The sequence below is a fragment of the Somniosus microcephalus genome, chromosome 5, assembly GCF_052327205.1.
Source record: "Somniosus microcephalus isolate GS21.2 chromosome 5, FLI_Smic_1.0, whole genome shotgun sequence".
Lineage (NCBI taxonomy): Eukaryota > Metazoa > Chordata > Chondrichthyes > Squaliformes > Somniosidae > Somniosus > Somniosus microcephalus.
In genome coordinates, this window is record NC_140991.1 from 80,323,855 (window position 1) to 80,345,041 (window position 21,187).

A 21,187-nucleotide genomic window follows, 5' to 3' on the forward strand; every position below is an offset into this window, starting at 1 on the left:
TCACCCAGCATCAATTACTTGGGTGAAGCATAAATTGCAGCGATTACTTAGTGATTATAAGGGCCGCATAGCCCCCGAAGTAGGGGCCTCCAAGGGGCAGCGGAGACGGAGTATTTTAGGGGAAGTAGGGGGTTTGTTTGAAAGTGCCAACTCAGTCCTAAATTCATGGCAAATCACGGGCCTGAATAGCTATGCCTCCTGGGTGGCACAGGAAAGCGCCAAGGGCCTGTGGTTCACAACTTAGGGAACAGAGTATGGCCTAGAAATTCGGTGGGCTGCGCCACCAGTTAGTGCCTAAAGAGGGCACTCAGTGGCTTTAGCGCCACTGGCTGCGCCTCCCGCGATATTTAGCTGGAGCGCTAATGGTGGCGTTAGCCTGTTGCGCTGTGCCGCCACCGATGACGTCATCAGTGTGCGCAGCGCCCCGCTACCGCCCCAATCGCGATATTTGGCAGCGACCGCCTCTGTAGCGCCGTTCGCAAATGGCGCCCGGTTCATAGGGCCTACCTGTGGTGGCAGTGGCGCAAATTAAGGAGGAGGTGCGGGGCGGCTGTTTTTTTCGGCGGCCGCCTGCCAGCACCTCCGTTCCCGGCCTCCTGATCACCCCCCGCGGCATTGCCGGCTGTTTTCCGAGAGCCCGGCACTTCTTCTCGGTGCCGGGCTCTTTTGCCGGCACTCGCGATCTCTGATCGCGCTGGTGCAAGCCCCTCCCCCTTAAGAATGGGAGGAAGGCCTGCAGTACCGCAGCGCATGTGGTGCTGTGGCATGTTGCGCTGCGATATTCAGTTTCAGTACCCTAAGAGGGATGCGGAGCGCCTCGAGCCTCGCCCCGTGTCCCTCTTGGGGTGCTCAAGCTGAATTTCCGGCGGTCGCTACTGCTCCAAACGCTGCGCTAAATCCGGCACCCAGGCGAGCTTGGCGCCTCGTTTGCGGCTCCACCCAATTTCTCCCCCTATGTGTTTATGGCAGTAGAAGTGCAGGGAACCGGGTTTCAGAGAGGTATAGAGGACCTAGGAAAAGCTGTAATAAAGGTGACTGATTTACAGTCCAAGGGAAGAGCATGTGACATGCTGGCTCGGGACTTGATTGATAATGTTGAATCAGACATTGAAGACATTAGGTTTGGGACGGTGCCCCGGCCTGCACAGAAGGAAGTCAGCAGTCTCAATCTGATTAACTGGGAGGAAGATAGACAGGAGCTCTTGGTAGCCCGGCCAGCAGGTGCGGCGGGGGGTGGGGGGGGGGGTGGGCTGCAGATGCATTTAGATTTCTAATGATGATGCCACAGAGGCACAAGAATGGGGCATATCAGGGGGGTATGTAAAGTAGAGTCTCTGGGAGTGGTCAGAGGCGAATCGGTGTACCGGGTGGGTACCCACGGATACGTAGCACCTGACAAGAATGGCACCCTCCTGATGACCACGGATGAGTGCTGTACTGAATCGGAGTGTGTACCTGTAACACCCTGAAACCGATAGATGAGGGCTCAGCAGTGGTGGTGATGGGAGAGCCTTTGGAAGGGGCCTTTAGGGCGATTCAGGCATTTCTGACTCAGTGGTGTTTTCTGACCGACGAGAAGAACTACCTCCACAGAGGATTGGTATGTGCAAATAATCATATGTTTTGCCTTCAAGATTCAGACTCTCTCACCTTGGAGACAGTTGTGATAGCAGGAAGCATCTGTCAAAGCCTATGTAACTGGTAATTAACGGTTGATTATGTATAAATAAACTGCCACGAACATTGTAAATTTGAGAGACTTCGGTACGCTGAAGGCTCTCTCCCCTGCATGCTAGTAATAAAGTTTCTCTCATATCACAGCTTACCCATGACTCTGAGTGATTTCTTCCACAACAGTGATAGTTCTCCAGTGCTTTGAGGTGCCTACTGTACGGTGTCCATGTCTCTGAAGCATACAGGAGGACAGGGCATTAAAATCGCCAAGGAGAATCAACTTGTCACCCATTGGAACTCGGAACAGGAATTGTTCAAGGCTGGAGTAGAATTCCACGTGGAGTAGAATTCCTCTTTGGCCTTGTCTGTAACTTCTAGGGTTGGGGCGTACACACTGACAACTGTAGCATACTGATTCCGAGTTAGAGTGAGCCGAAGGGTCATGAGGCATTCGCTTATCCCACAAGGGGAATCTCTGAGACGCCAAACTAGCTCATTTTTGATGGTGAAGCCAACCCCCTGGAGATGGCATTCCTCTTCTGGTTTGCCTTTCTAGAAGAAGGTGTATCTGCCACCTTGTTCCTTGAGCTGGCCTTCTCCTGCCGGCCGGGTCTCGCTCAGGGCGGCGATGTCGATGTCGAAGCGTCTGAGTTCCCGGGCGATGGTAGCAGTGTGACATCAGGTCCATCGCTGTTGGGGTTATCCATGAGGGTCCTGATGTTCCAGGTCCCAAACTTCATTTTAAAGGAGTGGAAGATGCCTGTGCGTGAATTCTTTTAACGTGGGGTGACCGTTGCACACCAGCTACTGCTCGAACTTGACAGAGCAAGGTCTTGATCCAATGGCAAGGAAACCCAGGACAATTGGAGACCAGGTTCTGTTGAATGGGCTTAGCACACACACACACACACACACTCCCACTAACCCCCCCCCTCCCTCCCTCCCTCGGGTCCGCTCTCCCTCACACCCCCACCATTCTCGGCTCCCCTCCCCCCTTTACATTATATTATATTAAAATGCAGCTTTTTGCAGAGATGCATACACTAAAGTTATATTAAATGCAGCTTTTTAAGAAATACATGCGCTAAAATAAAATAAAATTAAAATGCAGCCTATCTGCAGAAATGCATACATAGATTATGTTAAGATGCGCCTCTTCCTGCTTTCTGGGCGCCGCCACCTTCATTCCATCCCTCACTCCCTTCCCCGGGAGCGCAATAGCTTCAGTCCGTGTGGGCGTCCCCACTCTCGCACCACCCCATGTGGGACTGAGCCTTTCAGTGCAGGAAGGTCCACGGTTGAATCATTGAGTTAGTTGATTTCAGCCAGGACAGCAGTAGGGGTATTACAATTTAAAAAGAGAAAGACTTGCATTTATATCGCACCTTTCACGACCACCGGACATCCCATAGCACGTTACAGCCGATGAAGTACTTTTTGAAGTGTAGTTACTGTTGTAATGTAGGAAATGTGGCAGCCAATTTGCGCACAGCAAGGTCCCACAAACAGCAATGTGATAATGGCCAGATAAACTGTTTTAGTGATGTTAATTGAGGGATAAATATTGGCCAGGACACTGGGGATAACTCCCTTGCTCTTCAAAATAGTGCCATGGGATCTTTTACATCCACCTGTGAGAGCAGACGGGGCCTCGGTTTAACGTCTCATCTGAAAGACGTCACCTCCGACAGTGCAGCACTCCCTCAGTACTGCACTGGAGTGTCAGCCTAGATTTTTGTGCTCAAGTCCCTGGCATCAGTGTGCCTGGGCTAGGATGGAGTGGGGGTGGGGTGGGGTGGGGGCAGCAGGGAGGGGGAATTCAGCCACTGACTCCAACTGGAAAATACTTAACATTGGGTGAGCACGGAATGCTCATTTGTGATAGCCCCATTTTCATACAGGCTACTGCCACTCACTCTCGAGGTTTGCACATGAGCAACGGGCACTTGGGCAAAGTGCCAGAGGATGGCTTGTGAAACTATACCCCTTCCACACCCCCCAATATCTGCAGCTTCAGGAAAGGAAGGGAAAAAATTCAACCATCGGAGGGAATATTTTGTTGATTTTGGTACATTTGTTAGTTTTAGTTTATTGTGTAATATCCAGTATGATAAAGTGATTTTTATTGACTCAGGTTGTCATAAACATCCTTTCATTTACTTTGTTCCAGGAAGAAGGCCTGCAGTGAATAATAAATATTTTTAGTTTCTCAAGTTCCAGCTATGTCAGCTCAGGTCTTATTAATGAAGCAGTCCCGATGCACCAGCTAGACAGGTATTTATAACAATTTCAATCCTTCTATACTCGAGCACGCTGTTCTATTTCATCTGGGAGGGCTCCGCTGCAGGTATAGAGTCCATAATCCTTCTGAGCAGCCCCAGAAATCTACTGTGGTAAACCACTGTATTGTATATTGCCACCTCTGGGTGGCGCTGTGTATGGAGGCATGCCTCAGCTGACTCCACCCACCACTGTGTGGGTTTCGTTCAGACTTGTTCAGTCACTCACGAAGAAGCATGGTCTCTTCTTAGCTAATAAAAGCCTTATTCATCTCTTCTTTCGACTCATCATCTCTTCTTCGACTCACCACCTTTTATGAAGTAATTGATAAGCGTACCAATTTTATTAGCTAAAAGTTAAATGGCGACACCTGAGGAGCAACAACAGCAACGGATACAGCAGACATTGCTGAGAGCCCTCAGACCACCACGCCTGGACCTCGACCCTCAAGATGTGGGTGCATCAGCCAAGTTTGAACACTGGCTGAGCTGCTTTGAATCCTTCCTCGCAATCTCACAGGTTACAGAGGAGGATCACAAACTGAAAATTTTGACCGCCCAGGTGAGCCATCAAGTATATATGCTAATCCGGGACTCTAATACGTACGTGGCGGCCCTCGAGCTACTAAAAGGGCAATATACGCGCCCAGTGAACACAATTTACGCCCGACACCTCTTGGGATCCCGCAGGCAGCAACCGGGAGAATCGGTAGGGGCATTTGCACGGGCGCTACTGGCACTCTGCAGAGACTGCGATTGTAAAGCGGTAACGGCTGTGGAGCACGCGCAGGGACTCGCCTGTGATGCCTTCGTCAGGGGCCTCCAGTCAGACCACACCCGGCAGAGACTGCTAGAAAGCAAGGAACCCGACCTGAAGACGGCCATTGCCTTTGCGCTCTCGTTAGAGGAGGCCCACCGAAACCTCGAGGCATACCCCCGTAACGGCGCCGAGACATGGCAATCGAAACCGTGGGACACGGGACCGCCGCCCCCGGCACCAACCGCTGCAGCGACCCAACCGAGACAGCAGCCTCCGGTAAGAACTGCTTCGATGCCCAGTAACCAGGCCCAAAAATGCTATTTCTGTGGCCAGTTAAAACATCCCAGAGCGCACTGCCCAGCTAAGACAGCTACCTGCTCGGGCTGCGGGAAGAAAGGCCATTACGCTAACGCCTGCAAGGGGAAGCCAGCCAGCAGCGCAGCGTGCGGGCCGTGGGAGCAGCCATCTTATCCGCCATTTTGTGTACCCCCGGCCGCATGGCATCCGCCGCCATCGTATCCAACGCACTCAACCGCCATTTCGTCACCGGAACCGACCACCGTCTCGGCGGATGACTATAGTGACTCACTAAGCCACATACTGGCCTCCGTGACGCTGGATCAAGGCCACCCTCACCATCTATCCAGCTCCATGATGGATATCGCGGTAAACGGCCGCGCCACCAGTTGCCTGATCGACAGCGGGAGCACAGAGAGTTTCGTCCACCCCGACACGGTACGTAGCCACTCCCTCACGATTCTGCCAACGCACCATCGCATTTCTATGGCGTCCAAGTCCCAGTCAATGGACATCAGCGGCTACTGTGTGGTGACCCTGTCAGTAGGGGGCACTGAATATCAAAAATTTAAACTGCTAGTCCTGCCCCGTCTTTGCGCTGCCGTCCTGCTAGGGTTGGATTTTCAGTGCCACCTTAAGAGTGTCACACTAGCATACGGTGGACCCCTCCCCCCACTCACAGTCTGCAACCAACAACTTTTAAATCGCCCGCTGCAAACCACCTGCAGCCTTTCCACATTAAAAGTCCCCCCCCCTCCCCTGTTCGCTAACCTCACCCGCGACTGTAAACCCATCGCTACCAAAAGCAGGCGGTACAGTGCCGGGGACAGAGCTTTTATCAGCTCTGAGGTGGAGCGGCTCTTGAAGGAGGGCATTATCGAAGGTAGCACTAGCCCCTGGCGAGCCCAGGTTGTAGTCGTTAAAACCACTGCAAAACGCCGCATGGTAATCGACTACAGCCAAACCATAAACCGGTACACCCAGCTGGACGCGTACCCCCTCCCTCGCATATCTGATATGGTCAATCAGATTGCGCAATACAAAGTATTCTCCACCATCGACCTTAAGTCAGCGTACCACCAGCTGCCCATCCGCCATGAGGACCGCCAGTATACTGCCTTCGAGGCAAACGGCCGCCTCTACCACTTCCTTAGGGTCCCCTTCGGCGTCACCAACGGGGTTTCGGTCTTCCAAAGGGAGATGGACCGAATGGTTGACCAGAACGCGCTGCGGGCAACCTTCCCCTATTTGGATAACGTCACCATCTGCGGCCACGACCAGCAGGACCACGACGTTAATCTAGCAAATTTCCTCCGTACGGCCCAACGGCTGAACCTAACGTACAATAAGGAAAAATGTATGTTTCACACCAAGCGCCTGGCCATCCTCGGCTGCGTGGTGGAGAACGGAGTCATCGGGCCCGACCCCGACAGAATGCGCCCCCTAATGGAGCTACCCCTTCCCCACTGCCAAAAAGCACTGAAGAGATGCCTGGGGTTTTTCTCCTACTACGCCCAGTGGGTGCCCCTCTATGCAGACAAAGCCAGGCCCCTCATCAAAGCCACCTCCTTCCCCCTGACACCAGAGGCGTGTGCAGCCTTCACTCTTATCAAGAACGATATCGCGAAGGCCGCAATGCACGCGGTGGATGAGTCCATCCCCTTCCAAGTGGAGAGCGATGCCTCCGACTTCGCCCTAGCCGCGACCCTTAACCAGGCGGGCAGACCCGTGGCCTTTTTCTCAAGGACCCTCCAGGGCCCCGAGACGAGACACTCCTCCGTCGAAAAGGAGGCCCAGGCTATTGTAGAAGCGGTGCGTCACTGGAGGCATTACCTGGCCGGGAAACGATTTACCCTGCTCACTGACTAGCGTTCAGTAGCTTTTATGTTTAATAATAAGCAGAGGGGTAAAATCAAGAACGACAAGATCTTGAGGTGGAGAATCGAACTCTCCACCTACAATTATGATATCTTGTATCGGCCAGGGAAACTCAATGAGCCCCCAGATGCCCTATCACGTGGTACATGCGCCAACGCGCAGAGTGATAGGCTGCAGTCCCTCCACAATGACCTCTGCCACCCGGGGGTCACCAGGTTTTTCCATTTTATCAAATCCCGTAACCTGCCCTACTCCATCGAGGAGGTCAGGACCATGACCAAGAGCTGCCAAATCTGCGCCGAGTGCAAACCGCACTTCTATAGGCCGGACAGAGCAAGCCTGATCAAGGCCACCCGCCCCTTCGAACGCCTGAGCGTCGATTTTAAAGGGCCCCTCCCCTCCGCTGACCGCAATGTGTACTTCCTCAACATAGTTGATGAGTACTCCCGTTTCCCCTTTGCCATCCCTTGCCCAGACATGACCAGTACCACGGTCATCAAGTGTCTGAATGACATCTTCGCTCTGTTCGGGTTCCCCAGCTATATACATAGCGACAGGGGCTCATCGTTCATGAGCGACGAACTTCGGCAGTACCTGCTAACAAGAGGTATCGCCACGAGCAGGACCACCAGTTACAACCCCCGGGGGAACGGCCAGGTGGAAAGGGAGAACGCGACGGTTTGGAAGGCAGTCCTCTTAGCACTAAAATCTAAGGGCCTTCCGACCTCCCGCTGGCAGGAGGTCCTCCCTGCAGCGCTTCACTCCATTCGGTCACTGCTTTGTACTGCCACTAATGCGACCCCTCATGAGAAAATGTTCGTTTTCCCCCGGAAGTCTACATCGGGAACCTCGCTACCGGCATGGTTGACTTCTCCTGGGCCCGTCCTACTGCGGAGGCACGTGAGGACGCATAAAACGGACCCCCTGGTCGAGCGGGTGCACCTCCTACACGCCAACCCCCAGTATACCTGGGTGACATACCCAGACGGGCGGGAGGACACGGTCTCCATACGAGATCTCGCACCCTCGGGTACCCCTGAATTACCACCGTTATCCCCCTTACCACCGTTATCCCCCTTACCACTGTTATCCCCCACCACCCCTCCCAACCCAACCCCTGCAGACGGCATGCCAAAGCCCCAGGAATCTTCGCCAACCACCCAGACACCAGACCCGACGTCGGATGCTGCAACACCACCGCCGCCACCACGACGATCAGGACGTCAGACAAGGCCTCCTGATAGACTTAACTTGTAGTACCCTTCACCCCGCCGGACTTCACATTAAACAAGGGGTGAATGTGGTAAACCACTGTATTGTATATTGCCACCTCTGGGTGGCGCTGTGTATGGAGGCATGCCTCAGCTGACTCCACCCACCACTGTGTGGGTTTCGTTCAGACTTGTTCAGTCACTCACGAAGAAGCATGGTCTCTTCTTAGCTAATAAAAGCCTTATTCATCTCTTCTTTCGACTCATCATCTCTTCTTCGACTCACCACCTTTTATGAAGTAATTGATAAGCGTATCATCTACAACAGCGACAAACAACACATGAGCTTGAGATCATGCTGAACTGTCCCCTCCCCCATGTCTTGACCTTTGATAAGCAAATGTCAGGAATCAGTCAAAGAAGGTGCAGAAAATCTCTATGTTATTTACCTGAGGGCAATACCACGAATGCAGTAAGTAAACAGGACTATGCTCCATTTTGTAGAAAGCTCTCGAATTTTACAGATGATTTTACCGATGTTACGTGAGATGGAGTGCTCAGATTTATATCAATGGATTGCATCACTATGTGTATGAAAGACTGTGCAGCGTTTCTTAATTGCTGATGGAATTTTTTTTAATGTTTTTTCTTCAGCAGAACCAATGAGTCCTCACTCTAATCAATAAATTGTCATCAGCTTTCTATTCTTCTAATTCCACCAGAGAGTGCCATTGAAAATAAAGGCCAGAAGTTGCTGCAATGGCATATCTCGCGGCGAGTGGCGTTAATTGCTCTTTTTACCTCACCGTTCAGACTGCACGATGTTTGCGGCACAATTGCTGGAACGTTGAGGCCGTCAATGCTCACCGACGTCAACGTCATATCGGGGACCTTACGGATGTCATGCCCGATGGTCTATCTCCTTAATCAATGAAAGAAAAGGATAGAGAAAGAAACAGAGCAAACAATGGAGAAGGAAATAAAGTGAATTAGAGTTAAATTGAGAGAGATAAAGAAAGAGATTGGATTAAGATAGAGAGAAAAAAAGAGACAGAAAGTAAGGAAAAAATTAAAAAGAACAAGCAGAAGATGTGTTTTGGAATTGTTGTATTGGTCCTTGAAAAGTTAATGAGTGAATGGCAGGGTGGGTGTACAAAATGTACAAATATTCTTGACCCATGAAATATAGAACCATCGGCCCCCATCCATCATGATCATAAACAGGGGAACTGCTTTCATAGGAACATAAGAACTGCTGGATGACAAAACAGCAAGGTATATCTAGTTCACCTTCTACCATCCTGGTAGTTGCTTGATACAGTGATACTGGAGTTGTTGACTAATCATAGCAATCAATTTCTATCAACTAGTCCACAACAGACCCAGAAGTGACAGAAGGAAATCCCCAGTGTTGGAGAGCACTGGGAACCATAGGTCCTAAGTCACCTTTTCCTTCCAAGCATGCTACACTTACCACGTCATAGTTCAAATTTTTCATATTCTGTATCGCAAAATTATATTCTGAAAGAAATCTATCTAATTTGGAATTTCTGAATGTCAACACACATTTGCATCCTGAGAATTATTGCCTTCTGATGCCAGTGTGGATGGTACGACTGGCACAAAGTAATGCCAAGACAGATAAATTTTTAAAAAAATCTATAGGAACAATTCACTACTTGCTGGAGTGAGACTCCAGCATTTCATTGTTTCCTTTCTGGGTCTCCAAGGTTGAGTGTCATGTGAGGATCATAAATCATTTTATTAACAGGGTCCTTATGACATGAATTACCAATCCCTATTTGGCTGCGGCAAGATTCGTTTTATTCATTCATGGGATGTGGGCATTGCTGGCAAGGCCAGCATTTATTGCCCATCCCTAATTGCCCTTGAGAAGGTGGTGGTGAGCCACCTTCTTGAACCCCTGCAGTCCGTGTGTTGAAGATACTCCCACAGTGCTGTTAGGGAGGGAGTTCCAGAACTTTGACCCAGCGACGATGATGGAACGCCGATATATTTCCAAGTCAGGATGGCGTGTGACCTAACGGGGAACTTGGAGGTGATGGTGCTCCCATGCGCCTGCTGCCCTTGTCCTTCTAAGTGGTAGAGGTCACCAGTTTGGGAGGTGCTGTTGAAGAAGCCTTGGCGAGTTGCTGCAGTGCATCTTGTAGATGGTACACACTGCAGACACAGTGCGCCGGTGGTGGAGGGAATGAATGTTTAGGGTGGTGCATGGGGTGCCAATCAAGCGGGCTGCTTTGCCCTGGATGGTGCTGAGTTTCTTGAGTGTTTTTGGAGCTGCACTCATCCAGGCAAGTGGCAAGTATTCCATTACACTCCTGACTTGTGCCTTATAAATAATGCAACACTTTGAATACTGTTGGGGGGGATGGCTTATCAGAGGAAGGCAGCAGCAGCCAACTTCTTGGCACCAGGGGTGGCTCTGCTGCACAGGACGGGAGGAAACACAGGGGTAGAGCTATAGTAAACATAGAAACATAGAAACATAGAAGATAGGAGCAGGAGTAGGCCATTCGGCCCTTCGAGCCTGCTCCGCCATTCAATGAGATCATGGCTGATCATCCAAATTCAGTACCCTGTCCCTGCCTTCTCCCCATATCCCTTGATCCCTTTAGCCTCAAGAAATATATCCAACTCTTTCTTGAATATATTTAATGAACTGGCCTCCACCGCCCTCTGTGGCAGAGAATTCCACAGGTTCACCACTCTCTGGGTGAAGAAATTCCTCCTCATTTCAGTCCTAAATGGCTTACCCCTTATCCTTAGACTATGACCCCTGGTTCTGGACTCCCCGGCCATCAGAAACATCCTTTCTGCATCTAGTCTGTCCAGACCTGACAGAGTTTTATAGGTTTCGATGAGATCCCCTCTCAATCTTCTAAACTCCAGTGAGTATAAGCCCAATCGACACAATCTCTCCTCGTACGTCATTCCTGCCATCCCAGGTATCAGCCTGGTGAATCTTTGCTGCACTCCCTCCATGTTAGTGGGAGTGGTATATAGACCTCCAAACAGTAATGCGGAGGTTGGGAATGGCATTAAAAGGGAAATTAGAGAAGCGTGCAATAAGGGCACAGCAGTCATCATGGGTGACTTTAATCTACATATAGATTGGGCTAACCAAATTAGTAACAATACTGTGGAGGAGGAATTCCTGGAGTGTTTACGGGATGGTTTCCTGTTGAGGAACCAACCAGAGATCAGGCTATCTTAGACTGGGTATTATGTAACGAGAAAGGATTAATTAGCAATCTTGTTGTACGAGGCCCCTTGGGTCGGAACGATCATAATATGATAGAATTCTTCATTAAGATGGAGAATGAAGTAGTTGACTCAGAGACAAGGGTCCTCAATTTAAATAAAGGAAACTACGATGGTCTGAGGCGCGAGTTGGGTAGGATTGATTGGGGAATGGCACTCCAAGGGTTGATGGTGGATAGGCAATGGCAATCATTCAAAGACCGAATGGATGAGCTACAGAATTTGTTCATCCCAGTTTGGCATAAAAATAAAACAAAAAAGGTGACTCAACCGTGGCTAACAAGGGAAATTAGGGATAGCATAAGATCCAAGGAGAGGACATATAAATTGGCTAGAAAAAGCAATAATCCTGAGGATTGGGAGCAGTTTAGGAGTCAACAAAGGAGGACAAAGGGATTAATTAAGAAAGGGAAAATAGAATATGAGAGTAAGCTTCCAGGGAACATAAAAACTGACTGTAAAAGCTTTTATAGATATGTGAAGAGAAAAAGATTGGTGAAGTCAAGCGTAGGTCCCTTGCAGTCAGAATCAGGGGAATTTATAATAGGAAACAAGGAAATGGCAGACCGACTAAATTCATACTTTGGTTCTGTCTTCACAAAGGAGGACACAAATAACCTCCCAGAGATGCCAGGGACCATAGGGTCTAATGAGAGGGAGGAACTGAAAGAAATCAGTATTTGTAGGGAAATGGTGTTAGGAAAATTGATGGGACTGAAGGCCGATAAATCCCCAGGGCCTGATGGTCTACATCCCAGGGTACTTAAGGAAGTGGCCCTAGAGATAATAGATGCATTGCTGGTCATCTTCCAGAACGTGATAGACTCTGGAACAGTACCCATGGATTGGAGGGTAGCTAATGTTACCCCACTATTCAAAAAAGGTGGTAGAGAAAAAGCGGGGAATTATAGACCGGTAAGCCTGACATCGGTAGTGGGGAAAATGCTAGAGTCTATTATAAAAGATGTAATAGCAGAGCACTTGGAAAGCAGTGACAGGATCGGACAAAGTCAACATGGATTTACAAAAGGTAAATCATGCTTGACTAATCTACTGGAATTATTTGAGGATGTAACTGGTAAAATAGATAAGGGAGAACCAGTGGATGTGGTGTATTTGGACTTTCAGAAGGCTTTCGATAAGGTCCCACATAAGAGATTAGCGTGCAAAATTAAGGCACATGGGATTGGGGGCAAGGTATTGACTTGGATTCAGAACTGGTTGGTGGACAGAAAGCAAAGAGTTGGAATAAATGGGTCGTTTTCCAAGTGGCAGGCAGTGATTAGTGGGGTACCGCAAGGATCGGTCCTCGGACCCCAGCTTTTCGCAATATATATTAATGATCTGGACGAGGGAATTGGATGTAATATCTCCAAATTTGCAGACGGCACAAAGCTGGGTGGGAGGGTAAGCTGTGAGGAGGATGTCGTGAAACTCCAGTACGATTTGGACAGGTTGGGTGATTGGGCAGAAACATGGCAAATGCACTATAATGTGGATAAATGTGAGGTTATCCACTTTGGTGGCAAAAACAGGAAGGCAGATTATTATTTGATTGGGAGAAGGGGAAGTGCAAAGAGACCTGGGTGTTATTGTGCACCAGTCGCTGAATGTAAGCATGCAGGTGCAGCAGGCGGTTAAGAAGGCAAATGGTATGTTGGCCTTCGTAGCAAGAGGGTTCGAGTACAAGAACAAGGATGTCTTGCTGCAGTTGTACAGGGCCTTGTTGAGACCACATCTTGAGTATTGTGTGCAGTTTTGGTTGCCTTATCTGAGGAAGGATGTTCTTGCCATGGAAGCAGTTCAGCGAAGATTCACCAGGCTGATACCTGGGATGGCAGGAATGATGTATGAGGAGAGATTGGGTCAATTGGACTTATACTCGCTGGAGTTTAGAAGAATGAGAGGGGATCTCATTGAAACCTATAAAATTCTGACAAGGCTGGACAGACTAGATGCAGGAAGGATGTTCCCGATGGTCGGGGAGTCCAGAACCAGGGGTCACAGTCTAAGTATAAGGGGTAAGCCATTTAGGACAGAAATGAGGAGGAATTTCTTCACCCAGAGAGTGGTGAACCTGTGGAATTCTCTACCACAGAAGGCAGTAGAGGCCAATTCATTAAATATATTCAAGAAGGAGTTGGATATATTTCTTAAGGCTAAAGGGTTCAAGGGGTATGGGGAGAAGGCAGGGACCGGGTACTGCATTTGGATGATCAGCCATGATCGCATTGAATGGCGGAGCAGGCTCAAGGGGCCGAATGGCCTACACCTGCTCCTAGCTTCTATGTTTCTATGTTTCTATGAAAGAATTTTGGAGAGTCAGGAGGTGAGACACTCGCCGCAGAATACCTAGCCTCTGACCTGCTCTTGTTGCCACAGTATTTATGTGGCTGGTCCAGTTAAGTTTCTGGCAAATGGTCAATGGTCAACCCCAGGATGTTGATGATCTGTCAGCCATGGCTCAGTTGGTAGCACACTCACCTCTGAGTCAGAAGGTTGTGGGTTTGAGTCCCACTCCTGAGACTTGAGCACAAAAACCTAGGCTGACACTCCAGTGCGGTACTGAGGAAGTGCTGCACTGTGTGAGGTGCCGTCTTTTGGATGAGATGTTAAACTGAGGCCTCATCTGCTCTCTCAGGTGGACGTAAAAGATCCTATGGCACTATTTTCAAGAAGAACAGGGGAATTGTCCCCGGTGTCCTAGCTAATATTTATCCCTCAAATCAACCTCACTAAAAAACAGCTTATCTGGTCATTATCACATTGCTGTTTGTGGGACTTTGCTGTGCACAAATTGGCTGCCGCGCTTCCTACATTACAACAGTGACTACACTTCAAAAAGTACTTCATTGGCTGTAAAGTGCTTTGGGACATCAGGTGGTCGTAAAAGGCGCTATATAAATGCAAGTCTTTCTCTTTTTAAAGTTGTAACACCCCTACTGCTGTCCTGGCTTTCTTTCTTTTCTTCTGCAATGGTAATGCCATTGAATGTCACAGGGTGGTGGTTAGATTCTTTCGTCTTGGAGATAGTCATTGCCTGGCACTTGTGTGGTGCAAATGTTATTTGCCACTTACCAGCCCAAGCCTGAATATCATCCCGGTCTTGCTGCATTCGGGCATGGACTGCTTCATTATCTGAGGGGCTGAGGCGAATGGAACTGAACACTGTGCAGTCATCAGCGAACATCTCCACTATTGACCTTATGATGGCGGGAAGGTCATTGATGAAACAGCTGAAGATGGTTGGGCCTAGGATACTGCCCTGAGGAACTCCTGCAGCGATGTCCTGGGGCTGAGATGATTGGCCTCCAACAACAACAACCATCTTCCTTTGTGCTAGGAATGACTCCAACCAGTGGAGAGTTTCCCTGCTGATCCCCATTGACTTAAATTTTACTAGGACTCCTTGATGCCGCACTTGGTCAAATGCTGCCTTGATGTCAAGGGCAGGCACTCTCACCTTGTAAAGGAAATAGCCATATTCCAAGAGATACACCATCCTATGAACAGATTTCTGATATTATTAATACATGACATACTAGGTTTAAAAGTCTGGAAAGCCTCGGTGACACAGGCTGTCAATATAGGCTTCTGAGATAAGATCAATTGTTAACACAAGTTGTAAACACCACACAAGCTTTTGAAATGGAAATTGATTGTTAATACTAAAATAATGGCCCTATTGAAAAAGCAAAGGCTTGCTTCCTAAAAGTCTGCAGTTTGGAACCAACACAATAGCAATGCCCAAGTAAAGTGTTAAAAACGAACACTTTGAACAGAAACATAGAACATTAAGAAACCATGGCCTAGAAATTCAGTTCGGACGCTATTGCGGCGCTAAAGTCGGGCGCTCGTCAAATTTAGCGGCCGCCGGAAAGTGCAGGCGAGCTCGCCGAAATTCAGTAGATTTGGCCAACTTTTTGGCCGAGCGCTGCAAAAGGCGTTGGAACCCTGTGTTCAGGCGCTAATCCGGCGATGCAGCCTGATAACGCCGATTCCGGGCGCAGCGCAGGTGCGATCATGTGGTGAGTGTCAGCAGACACCCTGACGCCGGCCAGCTCTTAAAGGGGGAAGGGTCAACTTTGACTGCAGCCACGCCCTGCATGCTGTAGCCCTGCAACTAGGCCTCAGGACTGGTTGTGTGCCATATCAACGCCTGGAGGTCATGGAGAGGGCCCGTGAAAGAGCCCAGCAGTTCTCTGAGCATGCGCTGGGTGTGCTCCTTCATGGGGTGCGCAAAAGAAGACGGGTCGTGTGCCCGGCTAGTGGCAGGAAGGCTCCCAGGAGCCAGTTCAGGGAGGCGTGGACCAAAATTGCCCGGAGGGTCTCCTCCAACTCCGATGTTCCCAGGAGTGCGGACCAGTGCCGCAAGAAATACAATGACCTATGTCGGCTGGTCAAGGTGAGTACCCTTTCCAATGTCCCCCTCATCCTTGCATGTGCACCTCCCATTAGGGCCAAAGGGACATCCAAGGTCTAATGCCCAGCCCTGCTGCCGCTGCAATGGCACTTGCATGTTAATCAATAGCTCTTTCTGCACTTACCACACTGTGCAAGCTATTCCACCATGGGAGGCCTCACACACAGCTACAGGGCACCACACTGTGCAAGCTATTCCACCATGGGAGGCCTCACACACAGCAACAGGGCACCACACTGTGCAAGCTATTCCACAATGGGAGGCCTCACACACAGCAACGGGGCACCACACTGTGCAAGCTATTCCACCATGGGAGGCCTCACACACAGCAACGGGGCACCACACTGTACTTAGACGCCCTCCTTTCTCTTGCAGGCCAAGCTGGCGAGGAACGCCAGGAGCCTGCGTGTCACTGGTGGAGGCCCTCGCGATTACCAGGAGCTAACGGCTCTGGAAGAGAGGGTGGCCTGACTGCTGCGTCAGCCGGTGATTGGGCCTGTGGCGCTCGGCGACGCCGACCCTATACTGGAACCCACTGGTAAGGACAGGACCGGGTGCACCTCTCTCCTTGCCCTCGCGCATCAGATCTACATCCTTCCCCACTGGCCGAAAAATGCGCATAATGCACCAGTGCGGCCTCCCTCGCTGTCGGCCTGTCCTCACTCTAAAGCTACACTTGTGCCTTCCTGCTTTCAGCTGGTGAGGAGGAGGTGCTCCCTGAAGCCCACACAGCCAGGCCCTCGGAGGAGGAGGACGTCGAGGAGCAGCAGGAAGGCGCCACCTCGGGGGAACCCTCCTCCGCTCCAGGAGATGGCAATGAAGGGGAGACGTCTGGCGTGCCGGAGAGCCAGGGGGAGGCGGGGGAGGGGAGCCCCGAACCTGGTCCCAGTGGCATGGACGCACGCGGCAAGGCTCCGGCGGCACACCAGCCTTCTGCCCAGAGGGGGGAGGCGGTGGAGGGGAGGGCAGAACCTGCTCCCAGTGGCGTGGCCGCACGCGGCAACGCTCCGGCGGCACGCCAGCCTTCTGGCCAGAGGGTGGAGGCGCCCTCCAGTCCGGACTCGGACGTCGCCCAGGAGGTGCGCCTCCTGGACGAGATGTCGGCGGCGTCGGAGCGCCGGCACGTCGAAATCATGGAGGTGGTGGCACAGATGCCTCACGCCATCGAAAGCCTCGCTCAAAGTGTGGTGGCTTTCGGCCAATCCCAGGCCAGGGGCCTAGAGCTATTCGCAGCAGCGCACGCCAGGGGGGTGGAGCTCCTTGTGGCAGCGCATGAGAGGGGGGTCGAACAACTCGAGGCAGCGCAGCACGCCAGTCGCCAGCTGAGAGGTGCTGTGCAGACAATGGCACTGCAAATGCGGGGACATGCCGGTGCAGTTGGGGCACTGACTTCTGCCACCCTCGCACTGGCGCGGAGGCGTTGCCAGGCCAGCCGCCGCCCTGCTGCCGCACACCGGTCTGGCGACCAACAGTTTGGCGCGCTTGCTCCCCGGCCAGGCCGGCCGAGTGCACGTGTGTCTGGCGACCAGCGCGCGCCTGGCATCACCCACCTTGTCCCCATTGGTGCAGGCGAGCCTGCGACTCCCCCAGCCAGGGTGCAAGGAGCTACTGCAGCCAGTGAAGAGGGCCACCCACAGCTGCAGCAGCCACCAGCCGGCCCCTCCCGGGCCCGCCCTCGTGTAGGCCGACCCCCAAGGGCATCTGGCGAGACGCCTTGTCGCCCTGAGGATCCTTCCCCCAGCCTCGCCACAGCCTCACGGCCCAGCTTGAGGCGCAGCAGCAGGACGGGCCGGGGCAAAAGACGGCTGTCGCCAGACTCGCCCTCTCGCCACACCGAATAGAGTGTGTTGAGCGAGGGTTTGGGTGATGCGGGGGCTTCTGTTCTGGGGGGCATTATGTGGTTTGGTTTCATGGGGGTCTTTGTGTTGTGGGGGGGGCTTGTTTTTGTTAGGCCAGTGACGAAGGCCATTTGGATGGTGATGTTATGTTAGTCCTCCCCAGGTTTTGGGAGTGACAGAAGTTTGTTACTGTTTTTTGGGGGTCTTCTCTGTTTTGCTCTTCCATGTGGGAAGGGCCCTGAGTTTTTGAAATAAAGATGTTTATTTATTCACCATGTGCAGGTGTCATGTTTCAAGTGGTTGTTGGGTTAACCGGCTGAGGGCTTGCGAAGCGGCTGCGTTCAGTGGGCCAGGCCATTCCCTGACAGGGGGCCTAGAAGTGTCGAGCAATAAGCCCCCGGCGGACGGCCCTTGGACCTTGTCGCTCCCTCCTGGCCTGGTGCTCCTCCTCCTCAGGGTCCTCCTGCTCGTCCTCCTGAGGTGGTGGGGCAATGTCAGGTGGCAGTGCCTGAGTCCTGCGGATAGCCAGGTTGTGGAGCATGCAGCACACCACGACGAACTGGGAGACTCTATCCGGCGAATACTGAAGAGACCCGCCCGAACGATCCAGGCAACGGAACCGTTGCTTGAGGACGCCTATCGTTTGCTCTATTAGGTTCCTTGTGGCTTGATGGCTTTCGTTGTATGCCAGCTCCGCTGGGGTCCTGGGCGCGCGGAGCGGGGTCATGAGCCATCTGCACAAAGGGTAGCCCTTGTCCCCGATAAGCCATCCCCTTGGTGGAGGCTGTGCCTGGAACATGTCAGCCACAGTAGTCTGGCGCAGGATAAAGGCATCGTGGCTGCTTCCTGGGAAGCGGGCATTGACAGCTAGGATGCGCTGCCTGTGGTCACACACCAGCTGCACATTTAGGGAATGGTAGCCCTTCCGGTTGCGGTATTGCTCGGCATTGTGGATAGGTGCCCGCATAGCCACATGCGTGCAGTCAATGGCGCCCTGCACCATGGGGAAGGCCGCGATCCTGGCAAATCCGAATGCACGCTGCTCCTGCTTGTGTTGGGTCATGGGGAAGGAGATGAATTGGTGCCTCCTCGCGAAAAGTGCTTCGGTGACCTGTCGGATGCAGCGATGCGCGGCGAACTGGGAGATGTTCGCGATGTCCCCAGCAGCGGCTTGGAAGGAGCCGCTTGCATAAAAGCTGAGAGCCACCGTGACCTTCACTTCCACCGAGAGAGACGCCCTGGACATGAGCTGTGGCTGCAAATCTGCATGAAGCAGCTGGCAGATCTCTTCAACCACCTCCCTTCTGAAGCGCAGCCTCTTAACACAATGCGCCGCAGTCATGGTGAGATATGAGACCTGCTCCCGGTATTGCCTGACTGGGTAAGGCCTACGTTGGCGACGCCTAATGGCCCCTCTGCGTCTAGGCATGCCTGGCCCTCTCTCAAAGCGTCTGCGAGCCCTTCGCACAAAATGTAGGAACTGAGGGTTGGCCCCCCATGCAGCCCCCATTACAAAGTTCCAAACAGCAAAATCACAAGGATGCAAATGTCAAAGCACTGGCTAGAAGCCAAAAATACCTCTCCTATGGTGTCCGAAATCAGTAATCTCTGTGCCTTGCTCTCTGTGCAGAAATCCAAACCAGTCAAGTCATTGCAGCGAAATGGCTGGCTTTTATGGGTGAGTGGATGTGCCCTTTAATTAGCGCTCCCCGAATCCCACAGGGCCTCTGTTGAGTTCCATTTCACAGTTCTTAGCAGCGCCACGGCCACATCGGCCGGGCGCCACTGAATTTCCGGTTTGGGGCGCACAAACGGCGTTGCACGACGGAATGACGTCATAAGATGCGCGCGCAGCTGAGCGGGCGCTAACACTTTGCGCCGGCGCTAAAGCCCAGCTGAATTTCGGCGTAGGCGCAGATCCGGCGGTGCCCGGGCGCTAAGTGGATAGCGCCGGAAATCTGGCGCTAACGGCTGGCGCTAACAGCTGAATTTCTAGGCCCATGTGCCTTTGTAAAAGTAACATCAAATGAAACAGGAAACATGATTAATATACAATCAATTGAAGTAGCTAAGAAATGCATGGAACACCCTAGATGAAGTGTTTTTAATTTACATGTTGTAAATATGATACCTACAGAAGACTTTGTAGATATGACTTCAATAGATACACCAAGCAATTACATTGTGTTCGTATTGAAAATGGAATAGTTAGTAGACACAACGTCTGCTTTCAAACAGCAGAGGTGATTTAGAAATTGAATGAAAGTCCTTCGATAAGAATGGCATCAAAGAGATAAATCTGTTATAACCATTTTATGATAAGTTTTTGAAACACCTATACAGTAGACAGGATTCTGAGAGTTGGCAGCTGAAATGACAGTAAGAATAGAAAAGAATTCAACAAAGAATGACTAGAGATAATTAGCTTACATCAGCAGAAAACTTCAAAGGATAAACCACTAAAAAAAGGTATAAAAATAGAGCTTTTCAGATGAAAGTCAGAAGTCACTGGAAAGGGCAGGCGTTTCTCAACTTCAGAGGCAGTCTCTGTAAGTTTTTAATTCTTTGAGTCTCGGGGATCGAAAGGTACGCTTATTTGATTTTGGTGGATATTCTGGATTAAGAAATCATAAGAAATGTAAAAATGTACGAAGTTAAGATTTGAGAATAAGGATCTCTGAGAATGAGAAATGTAAGCTATTTGTATTTTGAACTGTTAAAGTCGCGATTGACTCACAAGCTGTTAACTGAGTGTCGGTTCTTTAATAAATTTATATATTTTTAGAATTGTCTCAATTAGTATTTCTGTATCAAACTCACGAACTCAATCTCTGTATACTCTTTTGTGAGGAGTTGCAGAATTCTGGGGATTTTCCGGACCCTCATAATATCCGGAAGGTTACAGTCTAGTTAAACTTATTAAAAGTGCTATCTGGAGGACGGTAACATCTTCAGTCATTCCTTTCCTTTAGAGAGAGATAGCCTGGACCTTTAGACCCAATTAAGTGTCTTATAAAATTCGGCTTTCTCTAACTTTAGTTGAAGGTGAACATCTGGGGAATACGCCTGATCTGGGGTAGCCTGAAAAGGGCTAGGACTAGTAATTATCCCTTCAACCTCACCTCTGGAATTCAGTTCTTTCGCCATAGAAAACAGAAAAATAGGAGCAGGAGTAGGCTATTTGGCCCTTCGAGCCTGCTCCGCCATTCAATAGTATCATGGCTGATCCCCTATCTCAATACCATATTCCCGCTCTCTCTCCATACCCCTTGATGCCTTTTGTGTCTAGAAATCTATTTATCTCCTTCTTAAATATATTCAGTGACTTGGCTTCCACAGCCTTCTGTGGTACAGAATTCCACAGGTTCACCACCCTCTGAGTGAAGAAATTTCTTCTCATCTCAGTCCTGAATGGCCTGCCCTTTATCCTGAGGCTGTGGCCCCTGGTTCTAGACTCCCCAGCCAAGGGAAACATTCTCCCAGCATCCACCCTATCGAGCCTTGTAATAACTTTGTATGCTTCAATGAGATCCTCTCTCATTCTT